The following is a 13414-nucleotide window of genomic DNA, read 5'->3' as shown; positions in this document are numbered from 1 at the left end:
AAGTAGGCAGAGAGGCAGGCAGAGAGAGAGGGGGAAGCAGGCTCCCTGCTGAGCAGAGAGCCCGATGTGAGGCCCCAGGACCCTGGGACCATGACGCAAAGCCGAAGGCAGAGGCTTTAACCCACTGAGCCACCCAGGCGCCCCAACACACTTACATTTCTAAGTGGCCCTTTTGAGGACACATATTGGACAGAAAGTTAATATTTAGGATTAGCACTTTCACTTTGAAAAGTTTCTATCTTGATTCTGCCTCATATCTAGACATCTTGTGAAGGTCTGCATTTTGATGCCATAACTCTGGTGTAACACCCAGCTGAGAATACTTTATGGATGGATTTCTTTCAGTTCATGTCCCCTGTTTTCTTTATGAACTATTTTAAGAGGTAGTTTCTCCAAGAAGCTTTCCTTCTTAATTCTTTCTTCTCAGATAATTTCTTAGCTTCATATTCTCTTGCCAGTTTGCAAATAGTAGTTTTTTTGCAATAGTAGTTTTTGATGCAAAATAACTATCACCTTGTAATATTTTGTTCATTCTAGACACTAGTCCTTTGATAAGTGGTGTACAAATATTTTTTTTCCAGTCTGTAGATTGTCTTTCCATCCTCTTAACCAGGTATTTTGCAGAACAAAAATTTTAATTTTGATGAAGTTTAATTTGTCAAATTTCCTCTTTGGGTCATGGTTTTGATGTCAAATCAAAGATCTCTACCTAGCCCTAGCCAAAGATTTTCTTCCACATTTTTTTTCTAAAAAAGATAATCCCGAAGTTCCTGGGAGGCTCAGTCCATTAAGCATCTGCTTTTGGCTCAGTAAAGTATTGATCCCAGTACAGTCATGATCCCAGGGTCCCAGCTCTGTGGGGAGCCTGCTTCTCCCTCTCCCTCTGCCTGCCACTCCCCGCCTGTGCGCACACTCTCTCTCTGGTCAAATAAATAAATAAAATCTTAAAAAAAGATAATCCTGTATATCAACTTGGGGACAGTTGAGAGGCTTTTGATCCATAAAGATGGCTTTTCTCTTCATTTATTTACATTTTCTTTCATAAGCGTTGTGTGATTTTCAGCATTTAAGTCCTGTGCATATTTAGTTAGGGCTCAGGAAGGGTGGAAGTAGAGGATCCCTACTCAGCCTTTGCTAGCATAGTTTGAGGTAAGGCCATAGTTTTTTCTTTGGTGTTTTGGCTGCACCTGGGCAGTTATTGTCTAAAAACATTCTATCTTGTTATACTGATGCTTTCCTGGTCTTTTGAATGAAGAAAGCAAGCTTCCCCCCACCCTCTCCCCTGCTATTTTTGGGAGTTTTAGGGTCAATGGCTTCTTCAGGTCCCCTTTAAGAATATACGAAGCAAACTGATGGGAACCCACCACCATGTTGTTTGGTCCTGAAGGTCACTGCCCCGTCTGGGCTCTTGTTATGTTTGTTTTCTATATAATACCTAGGAATTTTAGCTGTATTTAGTGGAGGGAATAAGAGAAAGTATATTCAGTCCATCTTCCTGGAAGGGAAAGCATGAATTCCTTACTGCATATTTATAAAACTTTCTTCTTACACCTTTTATTCTATTTTTTGTCTTGTTTTATCATCTCAAATCCTTGTTCCTCTTTTTTTCTTCTTAATAAATGAAAATATTTCCCAAAGCTCTATGTTTGACTCTCCCTTTTCTCACCTTACTATATTTTCAATCTTATCCTTTTTTTAGGACTTCATTATCATGTTATGAGGATGGTCATCATATTTATGGTTTTAGACCCAAGCTTCCTCCAGAGGACCAATCTTTTATTTCCAAATGCCTCATAAATAAGTTTATCTGGAGATGTATAGGCTATCTAATACTCAAAATATAAGCTAATCATTTATATTCTACTACATCTTTATTCTCTATTTTTTAAATTTAATTTTATTTTTTTCAGTGTTATTCTCTATTTCTATATGAAGTTAACATCCCACGAATTACTCAGACTTAAAACTTGGATGTTGTATTCAATTCCTCTCACTGTTGTGCCTCACATCAGTTACGTTCTGTCATTTTTTAAAAAGACGTTTATTTATTTGAGAGAGAGAGCAGAGCAAGAGACAGTATATGAGCAGGCAGGGAAGGGCAGAGGGAGGAGAAACAGACTCCTCGATGAGCAGGGGGTCCAATGCAGGGCTCAATCCCAGGACCCTGGGATCATGACCTGAGGTGAAGGCAGAGGCTTAACCGACTGAGTCACCCAGGCACTCCATTCTGTCAATTCTGTAAATATAATCTCTTTGATATATGTTCACTATTTCTAATATTATTTTCACTATGATAGTTCAGGTTTTCAATTCTTCACACGTGTACCATTTTAATTCTCTTCTAACCAGCCTTTCTGCTTAAAGACTCTCCCCTCTAGCTCATTTTATACAACATTATCAAATAAAATTTTAGAAAGCAAAGCTTTAGCCTTGTGTTTCTAATAATTTAATGGATCTTAATGGGCCTTATCAAAGTGCAAACTCTTTAACCTAAAACACATCACTCTTAATTTTGATTATGTTGTAACTCCACTCAGCCTGGGTGTAAGAAGTACAATGGCCTCAAAGGCTTAGGTTTTTGAGAAATAACAGAAAGCTAGGACGAACTTGAAGGGAGACAGGGGCATTAGTCTTGCTATAAGTACAGTTGGCTTCTTAGGAGTATATAGGGCGTAGGTTTTTTGAAAGCCCATAGCAAATTTGAGATTATTTGGGTTTGATGGTGATTGGCAGTATTCTCTGGCAGGTTATATTAGTCAGAGTTCTCTAGAGAAATAAAAGTATTTGTTCATTAATTAATTAATTAATTAATATATAATGAGGAATTGGCTCACAGGCAATTATGGAGTCTGAAAAGTCCCACGATCTGTCATTTGCAAGCTAGAGACCTAGAAAAGCCAGTTGGTATCATTCCCGTTCAGATCCAAAGGCCTGAGAAACAGATTGCCTATGGTGTAAATTCCAGTACAAGGAGGAGGAGAAAAATCAACGTTTTAGCTCAAAATCAGGCAGAGAGAGAGAATTTACCCTTTCTCTATCTTTTTATCCTATTCAGGCCTTTGATGGGTTAGATTAGGCACACCCACACTGGGGAAGGCAATCAGCTTTATTCAGTCCACCAATTCAAATGCTAATATCTTCTGGAAACATCCTCACAGATACACCCAGAAATAATGTTTAACCAGGTATCTCTGTGTCCTGTTCAGTCAAATTGCCACATAAAATTAATCATCACACTGATCTTTCCCAACCTCAGATGCATGATGTTGGCTATCAGGACAGTAGTGTCTGTGTTCCAGATGTGTCTAATACATAGCTGTATTATTCAATAATTTGGATTTCAAACTCCAAGCTCAAGGTTGCATTTTAAAAATCCTTAAATATTATTCTAAGTAAATATCTAGCTTTATTGGAAGACATTTTGAAATGCCAGGAATAATGCTCCACATCTTTCAGGAGACTTGGCAACATTTTTTTTTTTTTGGAATTAAGTCAAAAATTAGGAAATGATGGTGTCTGAGGAGCCATAGTTACATAAAAAAATTTACTAACTCGAAGTTATTTAATTAAATAAGGAGACCCCAAACACCCTCATTCAAAGACTATTTGCCTTCGAATTTATAAATTACTATGAAATATTTAAAATAAATTTGGAGAACATAGAAGAAAGATCACAGAGCAAATGGAAGTGACAATAAGAACTCTGCTTGACATCGAAGTATGAGGAAGAAATAAAATATAAAGAACAAAAGCCTTAAATATTGGGATCATTTAATGAAGATACCAATAATCCTACATTTCCCTAAATGCCCCGAGGGAACTACAATACCCACTATATATTAATGACTGTTCATAGTAATGTCAGAAAAACTAGGTGTTAAGTTTGAGAGAGAGAGAGAGCACAAGCAGGCAAAGTGGCAGGCAGAGGCAGAGAGAGAAACAGCCTCCCCCCCCCCCCCCAGCCGGGGAAAGGAGCCTGATGCAGGACTTGATCCCAGGACCCCGGGATCATGACCTGAGCCGAAGGCAGCGACTTAACTGACTGAGCCACCCAGGCATCCCAAGTTTGAGATAGATTTTTGAAAAAAAAAATGTTAAATAGACTTTCTATATCTTATTAAAAAATAAAATATAAACTCTTTAGAAAACTTGCCTATTTAGAGTACTTCCAAGAAATTTTGAATGGTTAAGGTCTTATACTAAGAATATTTTAAGAAAACTTTTGCTCAAGATTGATTTTTAGAATGTTTATAGCAGTAATGTCCACAATAGCCAAACTGTCCATCATCAGATGAATGGATAAAGATGTGGTATATATATATAATGGAATAATATGCAGCCATCAAAAGAAATGAAATCTTGCCATTTGCAATGATGTGGGTGGAACTAGAGGGTATTATGCTGAATGAAATAAGTCGATCAGAGAAAGGTAATTATCATATGATCTCTCTGATATGAGGAATTGGAGAGGCAGGGCATGGGGTTTGTGGTTAGGGAAGGAAACAATGAAACAAGATGGGATCTTGAGGGAGACAAACCAAAAGAGACTCTTAATCTCACAAGACAAACTGAGGGTTGTTGGTGGGTGGGCGGAGTAGGGAGAGGGTGGTGGGGTTATGGACATTGGGAGGGTATGTGCTATGGTGAGTGCTGTGAAATGTGTAAGCCTGATGATTCACAGACCTGTACCCCTGGGGCAAATAATACATTATATGTTAATAAACATAATTTTAAAAAAAGATTTCAAAAGAATTCAAAAAGATTTAAAAAAGAAAAAAGAAAGGACACTCTGGGGAATACAATGCTTTTATTTATTTATTTATTTTTAAAAAAGATTTTATTGGGGCACCTGGGTGGCTCAGTGGGTTAAAGCCTCTGACCGGCTCAGGTCATGATCCCAGGGTCCTGGGATTGAGCCTCACATCGGGCTCTCTGCTCAGCAGGGAGCCTGCTTCCTCCTCTCTCTTTCTCTGCCTGCCTCTCAGCCTACCTGTGATCTCTGTCTGTCAAATACATAAATAAAATCTTCAAAAAAAAAAAAGATTTTATTTATGTATTTGACAGACAGAGATCAAAAGTGGGCTGAGAGGCAGGCAGAGAGAGAGAGGAGAAAGCAGGCTCCCGGCAGAGCAGAGAGCCTACTGTGGGTCTTGATCCCAGGACCCTGGGATCATGACCTGAGCCGAAGGCAAAGGCTTTAACACACTGAGCCACCTAGGTGCCCCTACAATGCTCTTAAAAAATGTCCTCTAGGATTAAAGAATCATTAAAGAATGGTTAATTCAGTTCCTTAAAGCATGGTAGAAATGAAGCCATGCATTATCTCAGGATCAAGCCACATGAATGGAATGTGTTCTACTAACATCATCATCCATATTTCAGTCTTGGCCAGCTGTCCCAAATGAATGGTAGGCCGGGGCTTCATTCTTCCTCTTGTGAAACTCTTAATAATGGGTCAGGACTGTCATCCTTATATATAAAGTTCTATGTTATTATTCCTTCTGCTACTTCCACAGAATTTGAGTTTTTACTTTAACCATTTATGATTTACCATAAGTATTTAAAATATTTCTCACATCTATTCAATAGATGTGTACCAGTATGTGCAAGGCATTTTTGTGTAGGAAATTATTATTTTTAAATATACTTATTACAGTTATGAGCATTAACTTTATAAGGTGCTTCATTTAAAAGCCTTACTTAGCTTATGAGATATTTCTTCATTTTTACAAGGAATGACCTGATTTTTTTCCTTTCAGAACTTTTAGGAGAGCTACCATGTGGCCATCCTTATAGTCATGTAGTTGGTACATCCAGCATAGTATGACATTTTTTTCTTAGTTCTTGGTGTGTGTTATGGCAGTGACTGTCAAGTACATCATTCTGTGAGGTCCACTTGTTTAATGAGATATCATTTACATTGTTTTCCTGTACTCATTTTGTGCACTAAAATTTAAATTACATGAACATTAAGTACTATATGTATGTTCTGTTTCGTTGTTAAACCATAGAATAACAAGATCATGTAAGTAATCTTGTTATAAAATAAGTAATAAAGGAAAATTCACTGTGTTAACCAATTTTAACTGTTGAGGTTATCATCTCTATGTGGGTTTTTTTTTTTTTTTAGATTTTATTTATTTATTTGAGAGAGTGAGAGAGCATGGGAAGGGGTTGGTGGAGGACAGGCAGAGGGAGAAGAAGACTCCCCACTCAGCAGGAGCCTGGTGCTGGGGCTCAATGCAGGGCTTGATCCCAGGACCCCAAGATCACGACCTGAGCCAAAGGCAGATACTTAACTGACTAAGCCACTCAGGAACCCTAATCATCTCTATTTGAAAGGAATGTGATATTGTTTAAGCATAAGAGAACATAAATTCAGGAATTTGGGAATGTATAAAAATTTTTCCCATTGAAGTCAAGGCTAATGGCTTCCTCATAAAGAATTTGCCTTATGAGAGAGTTTAGAATTGGTGGAAAAAAATATGGCTAACTAAAGAGTGCACTTCATAAATACTGATTGTTATTATCTTGGAAGGTGGTAAAATGTCATTTTTTGTGGAATTCAGGAGTGACTGGAAAATTAAACATTGTGTTCATGGGCCTTAATAATTGAAGTCTTCTTTCCATCCTAAATCTGGGAGTGGCAATATCTACTAGTAACACACTTGCTATCAGCCCTCCTTAATTGGGATTCTAGAAGAGAGTTAAGCTCTAATGCCCAAGGGGGCTTTCATTTTTATGAAATTAATAAACTCCCTCCTTTTATTATTGAAATATAGTTAACAATCATTGTTGTATGAATTTCAGGTGTATAATATAGTGGCTCAACAATTTTATTTATTACTCAGGGCCCATCGAGAGGAGTGTACTCTTTTTTTTTTTTTTAAAGATTTTATTTATTTATTTGAGAGAGAGAGACAGTGAGAGAGAGCATGAGCGAGGAGAAGGTCAGAGAGCGAAGCAGACTCCCCATGGAGCCGGGAGCCCGATGTGGGACTCGATCCCGGGACTCCAGGATCACGCCCTGAGCCGAAGGCAGTCGTCCAACCAACTGAGCCACCCAGGCGTCCCAAGAGGAGTGTACTCTTGATCCCCTTTATCTTCCTGCAGTTCTCTTTTATGAGTCTGGAATCATGGTGCGTATCATCCTTAAAAGAACTGAAAACAGTCACTCACATCATTTTTGCTAGGGCTTAATTCTTTTTTGGAACTACAGTTGAGAAAGGCTATATACATTCTCTCCTACTCTGGTTTTCATTTGCAACTTAGATATTATGGAATTCATTAATTCACCCAACAATCATTACTGCTATATGCCAGGCCCTGTGCTAGGCTTGAAGACTTAATGGTGAACAAACAAGGACATGGCCCCTCCTCTCATGGAGCTTATCTGATGGAAGACATGGTCAGTAATCAAATAATTACTTTAGTGAATTTATAACTAAAACCTGGAAGGTGCTGTGAAGGAAAGCAACTGGCTACTCTGAGAGCTGCGTCATACGGATCTGACCTTGACTGGGACTGTTGGCTAAACGTGGTGACGAGGGTTTAGAGGTCAGTGGACTGAGAAGCCTGGAGTTTTGGGCATGTTGTTGACGAAATCAGTTTTCCACTATTCTCATTTAGCAAATTGCAATCAGTGTTTGATTTTACCCGCTGATGACAGCATTAAGTCCAATCCACATCCCACTGTTTATATTGGATAAGCTTAAAATAGATTTGTGAAATAGTGATACTGATTGTGCCTTTCATATATACTAAGTCAGTCTAAGGTCAAATATATATATTTGTATATGTATTTATTTATTTTATAGGATTTTTGCTGAGAGGGACAATATTCTTTTTCTCTTTGATTTCCCCATAGTGCCTGGCAAAGTGTTTGTACAAGTACTTCAAAATTGGTTATTAAAGTTAATAATTCATAATATTTTATTTCAACCCCTCTCAGCAATTCTTTAAGTTAGATATGGATTTACATGCTTTCTTCATTGATGTTAAAACTGAGGACAGAGTTTAAAAGACTTTGATTTGTAATGACTGACTTCAGATTTAGAAAAAGAAGCCAGATTTTTCTTCCAGTGGAATCTTTAAACCTGCATCTTAAGTAGATTTTTAGTGCAGTTCTCAGTTTTAAACTGATTCATGAAATACTGTAGAGATTGCACAGTGCACTTAGATTCAGAAGATATGAGTTAAAGTCTCAGGTTTGCTCATTATTTATTTTATGACTTAGACTGAATTTTACTTCATTGACTCTTCTTTACCTATAAATGAGGCAACCAGACCAGATTTCTCTAAAGTCTTTTTCAGCTATAAGTTCTTCCAAATGTCTACTGTTGCAATAAATAGTACACTTTCATGAATTTAATTTGGACTAGAAATCAGTAACCTATTTTCACTATCCCTGATTTTGCCAACTGATCTGGAATAAATAACTTAATATGCATGACAGTTACAGAGAATAAAAATTCGAAATGGAAGTTCTGTGAGATTTTGCCTTTTAGTCATGATGATACATGGCAAATTATTAAAAATATCATCAACACTACCCTTTTCAGATACTCATTCCTGTATTATTTGGTATGTACATAGGAAAAGAAAATGAATTTAATATTAGCATAAACAGAAAATGGTAAGGTAGAATTTTATCCAAATTTCCTGGACCATAGTCCAGTTAGTATGGCAGTTAGCATATTCAGTTAGTATTTATTTGGTAAATGAATAAATAAGTTAAGCCAATAGTAATTTAGTATTATAACTAAGAATGATCTAAAGCAGTTTTCTTTGGGTAGGTATAATTATTAAGTGCTGAAATATTAATGGACACTTGAGTTGATTAACTTTTTATTTCTACAGAAGTAATAATTTTTATCTCTCAGTTCAGCTGCCACTGATTTACTTCATCCTTGGGGCTTGTAAAATCTCTTTACATGGGCTATTACCCTGTTTTGACTCTATATATCAAAGGCACATAGGAATGTTCCCTAAGATTCACTTGTTGGGCAATGAATATCCAAGAATACAGTTAGCAGAAGAAGAACCACGTTCTCCGTGAAAATACTCTTGCAAAGTATATATATAGAAGAAAATCTACCTGGTTTACTATTTTTAGAGTACTCCCTCTTTGGCAGGCATTGCACTGAGGGCCTTAGAAGTGCGTGTTCATTTTTTTCAGAAAAAAGAAAGCTCCCATGAAGTCTATGGACCATGATTTTTTTTTTTTAAAGATTTTATTTATTTATTTGACAGAGAGAGGGATCACAAGTAGGCAGAGAGGCAGGCAGAGAGAGAGAGAGGAGGAAGCAGGCTCCATGCCGAGCAGAGAGCCTGATGCGGGACTCGATCCCAGGACCCTGAGATCATGACCTGAGATGAAGGCAGCGGCTTAACCCACTGAGCCACCCAGGCACCCCTACACCAGTCCTGTTTTCTAAAGTTTATGAGGTCTTTGTAATACAACAGCCTTTTGTGATATATTTTTTATTATCATCATCCCCATGATGAGATGTTTGGACTGAGGCACAGAAATGTTAGGCAATTTTTCCAAAGTCACACAGTTGATATATAGAGGACCTGGGATTCAAATCTCATCATGTCCCACAATTTTAACCACTATTCTCTATCTTTTCTTTCCAGACATAATAATAAAGGAACACTAGATCTGTATTCAGCCCATTGCTGTAACTAGTAGCACTGGGAAGTGATGTGTAAACCACAGCTGTAGGAAGTAGTGACTTATTCCTCTTTGGTAAGCAGCTTGCATAAAAATGAAATTCAACAGTGCCAACATACTTAGGAGCAGATCTCTAAGCAACCGAACTAACAAGGAAGCATAAGGTCAGGCTATCAATAAGACAGCAGCAACCTTGTGACAGCAACCTTGACTATCTAAATAAGCTTTCCATAAATCCCTAAACCAGAGACCCGTTTACGTGGTGACCAATGAAGATTCATAATTGCTTTCAGTACAAGCTGTCTTGAATGTGAGCTTTGTGTTAAGTTATTTCTGTGTGGTTTTGCAAAACTGGTCCAATTGACTGCTGGGTTTGCTTTCTCACCTTCGACCCCCCAGTTTCACAAGGCATCTATCTTCTGATGACGGATGAAACAGGAGGAAGGTGGGGTTTCTAGGCAGCAAGTAGAGGCTAAGACAATACCAAAGGGCCATCTGTGCTTAAGTGTATTGCTCTTAACAGTTACTATTCATAAAATTGTAAGGTGGCATTGTATTAAATAGAATTATGGAAAGAAATGGTATATCTGGAAAAGGCCCTCAGAAAGTCAATTTTCTTGGGATCCTATATAATGTTCTTAAATGTTGGTGGAGTATTGGAAATGTAATGTTGTTTCTTTCCATTTAAGTTCATGTTTTTAGCAGATGAATTTTCGAAAATATATCTTTGGTGGCAAATTCTTTGTAAATTGCAGATCTGCTTTATACTCTGTGTTCTTTCAAGGTCACCACGCATAGGATAAGCTGTATGAGAAGGAGGGTCTAAGACAAAGCATCTGATAAGCTGAGGAGAGTCACATTTCAATAACATGATGGTCTCTCATCTAGGAGAAGCGTGTTCAGGTTTTGCTTTTTGATCCTTTTGATGTACCATGCAAATGAAACTTTGGCCTCGATTTATTTTTCCCCATACACATTACATCCTTTTCGTCCTTCCTCTAGGGGCAGGGATACTTTTCTGCCCTTGGTCAGATTTGTGGTAGCAGAGAACTGATAGCTGAGCTTAGCTGTGCCAAGCATTGGTGGTACTTTTATCAGAGAGACATTCATTATCCCAGTAATGAAGGGATATTTGCCCCTACCTTTTAGAAGCTATCTTTCACGATATTGTTTGGTGACCAGGAATAAGAATTAGATTGTATAACTGCACACCTGAAATTAACATAACACTGCATGTTAACTACACGGAATTAAAAAAAAAAAGAAAAAGAATTGGATTGTATGTAAGAGTAAGAGAAACAATGTCCATTGAAGGCCTATCAGGAAGTTGGCTTGATGCTAAAGAGATTCAGACTAATTTCTGGAATGCAGGAGTCTAGACTCTTTAGATATTCAAAAGAATTGAGGGAGAAAACACAACCCACAGAATAAGTCATTAAGAGTTTATGGCTGCCTTACGGGGCGCCTAGGTGGCTCAGTAGGTTAAGTGTCTGCCTTTGGCTTGTGTCATGATCCCTCGGTCCTGGGGGGTTCCCTGCTCAGGGGGGAGTCTGCTTCTCCCTCTTTCTCTCCAACCCTCCTCCACCCCTGCTTTCTCTCTCTCTCTCTCTCGCTCGCTCATTCTCTATCTCAAATAAATAAATAAAATCTTTAAAAAAAAGAGTTTATGGCTTCCTTGTTTTGCAAAGAAATGTTATTTGGGGCCCTGACTACTTTTTTTCTTTTTAAAACTCTATCATCAAGTAAGGTTTAATTCCAGGAACACAAGAATGATATTATATCAAGAAATTGATTAACATGGACATTGATTAACAGTGGTTACAAGCAATAATCATTGTATAGAGAATTATATTTGAGGGAAGTGTTATCATTTTTATAAAAAACATTAAAATTAAAAGATGAAAATCACTCTATACCATACATAAAAAGGCTTACCTGAAAATTTAAAAGAAGAAGAATCTACACATAAAGACCCGGTTTTGCCCTTCAGCTTCTGATATAAAATGTTTTCAATCCTATCCTGAAATTTTCCTGCTTATTTTTAAAACACGATTTAAACTTCAGCACAGCATGTATTATCACTTTCCATTGGGCTTGGCTGCAGAATAGAAACAGACAAATAAATCATGCTTTTCTTACTAGATCATCTTAGTGGAGTCATTTTACCCTTTTATTAAGCAGAACTCCTGACAGCTATTCCACTCTCAGGGGAGTGGAAATGGTAATTTGTGGACACGGTGAATAGTAAAGAGAGGGTGATTTAGACTCAGGGAACTGTATTTGTGTTCTAGATTCACTATCTGTGCACGCCTTGACCACAGCAAGCCATTGGTGTTCTCTATACTTAAGCAAATTTCTTCATCTCTGTGATGGGGACAGTATTATTTCCTGGGTTACTGTACACACCATATAAATTAATATAAATGGAGGTATTTCATAAATCTCAGTGCTGTGCAAAAATATATTTATTGATATAAATATAACTATGTATAATAAATTCATGATGGACTTTCAGAATCTAGGGCCAATAGCAAATAACAAATGAAACATAACAGGTGAGATGAAAGAATCACTGGTTATCTTGGGTTTTGGTTTTGGTTTTTTGTTTTGGTGGGGGCACCATTTGCAAGAGTGGGCCAGTTCTCTCTCATCTGTTGGAAATCATGATGGAGCCAACACCTTAGACTGGATTTATTTTGTTTGTAATTCTGACTTAAAGATGCGAGTGTATAAACCAGAAATTTTAAAAGGGAGTAACTATAACTGACTGGATGGTATGTCTGTTCTGCTTGATATTAGGTTTTTGTGCCTCCTTCCTTCTTCCCAGGCATTTCTCTGCCTTTATTCATTTGAAAATCCACACAGCCTCAGATTATGTGACTCAAGAGAGATCTTGAAAACACCCACTTGCGATCCTTCATAATACCCATGAATAAAAACAGAAACCGTGGCTAAGATCCAAGATTTTCTAACTGTAGAGCTTTATAATTTCAATAAGGTTTTTCCAGATAATTCTAAATAATGGATTAGCTGAGTTCCATATCACCCTTTGTTATTTTGTTTTAGGTTTTACGTACACCAGATGTTCTTCCTTTGAGCACTACACTTGTATTCTTTTTATTTCCTCTGTACGATAGTCAGCTTTTAGAAGTTATGTGTCAATTTCTTTTTTTTTTTTTTAAAGATTTTATTTATTATTTGACAGAGCGCGATCGCAAGTAGGTAGAGAGGCAGGCAGAGAGAGAGAGAGGCAGGCTCCCTGCTGAGCAGAGAGCCGGATGTGGGACTTGATCCCAGGACCCTGAGATCATGACCTGAGCCGAAGGCAGTGGCTTAACCCACTGAGCCACCTAGGCGCCCTTATGTGTCAATTTCTTTTTTTTTTTTTTTTTTTTTTTTTAAGATTTTATTTATTTATTTGAGAGAGAGAGACAGTGAGAGAGAGCATGAGCGAGGAGAAGGTCAGAGAGCGAAGCAGACTCCCCATGGAGCCGGGAGCCCGATGTGGGACTCGATCCCGGGACTCCAGGATCACGCCCTGAGCCGAAGGCAGTCGTCCAACCAACTGAGCCACCCAGGCGTCCCTTATGTGTCAATTTCTTAAGTAGTCTCACCGCTTCTGCTTTTGTGCAGGTACAATGCTACTTTGTGTGTTTTATGGAGACAAACCCTTTACTTCTCATGGAATAGACAAGAAATATTATATTGCTCTCTTTATTCTAAAGATTTTTTTTTTTT

The 13414-nt window shown here is 37.7% G+C and overlaps 1 pseudogene; it reads right to left on the bottom strand.

Annotated features, from left to right (window-relative positions):
* Positions 1-13414, bottom strand: part of LOC122890174 — a 41080-nt pseudogene that overhangs the window by 17134 nt on the left and 10532 nt on the right.

This window comes from Neovison vison, chromosome 11 (genome assembly GCF_020171115.1).
Source record: "Neovison vison isolate M4711 chromosome 11, ASM_NN_V1, whole genome shotgun sequence".
Lineage (NCBI taxonomy): Eukaryota > Metazoa > Chordata > Mammalia > Carnivora > Mustelidae > Neogale > Neogale vison.
Note: the sequence above shows the minus strand (reverse complement) of the source record. Positions and strands in the feature narration are given on the sequence as shown.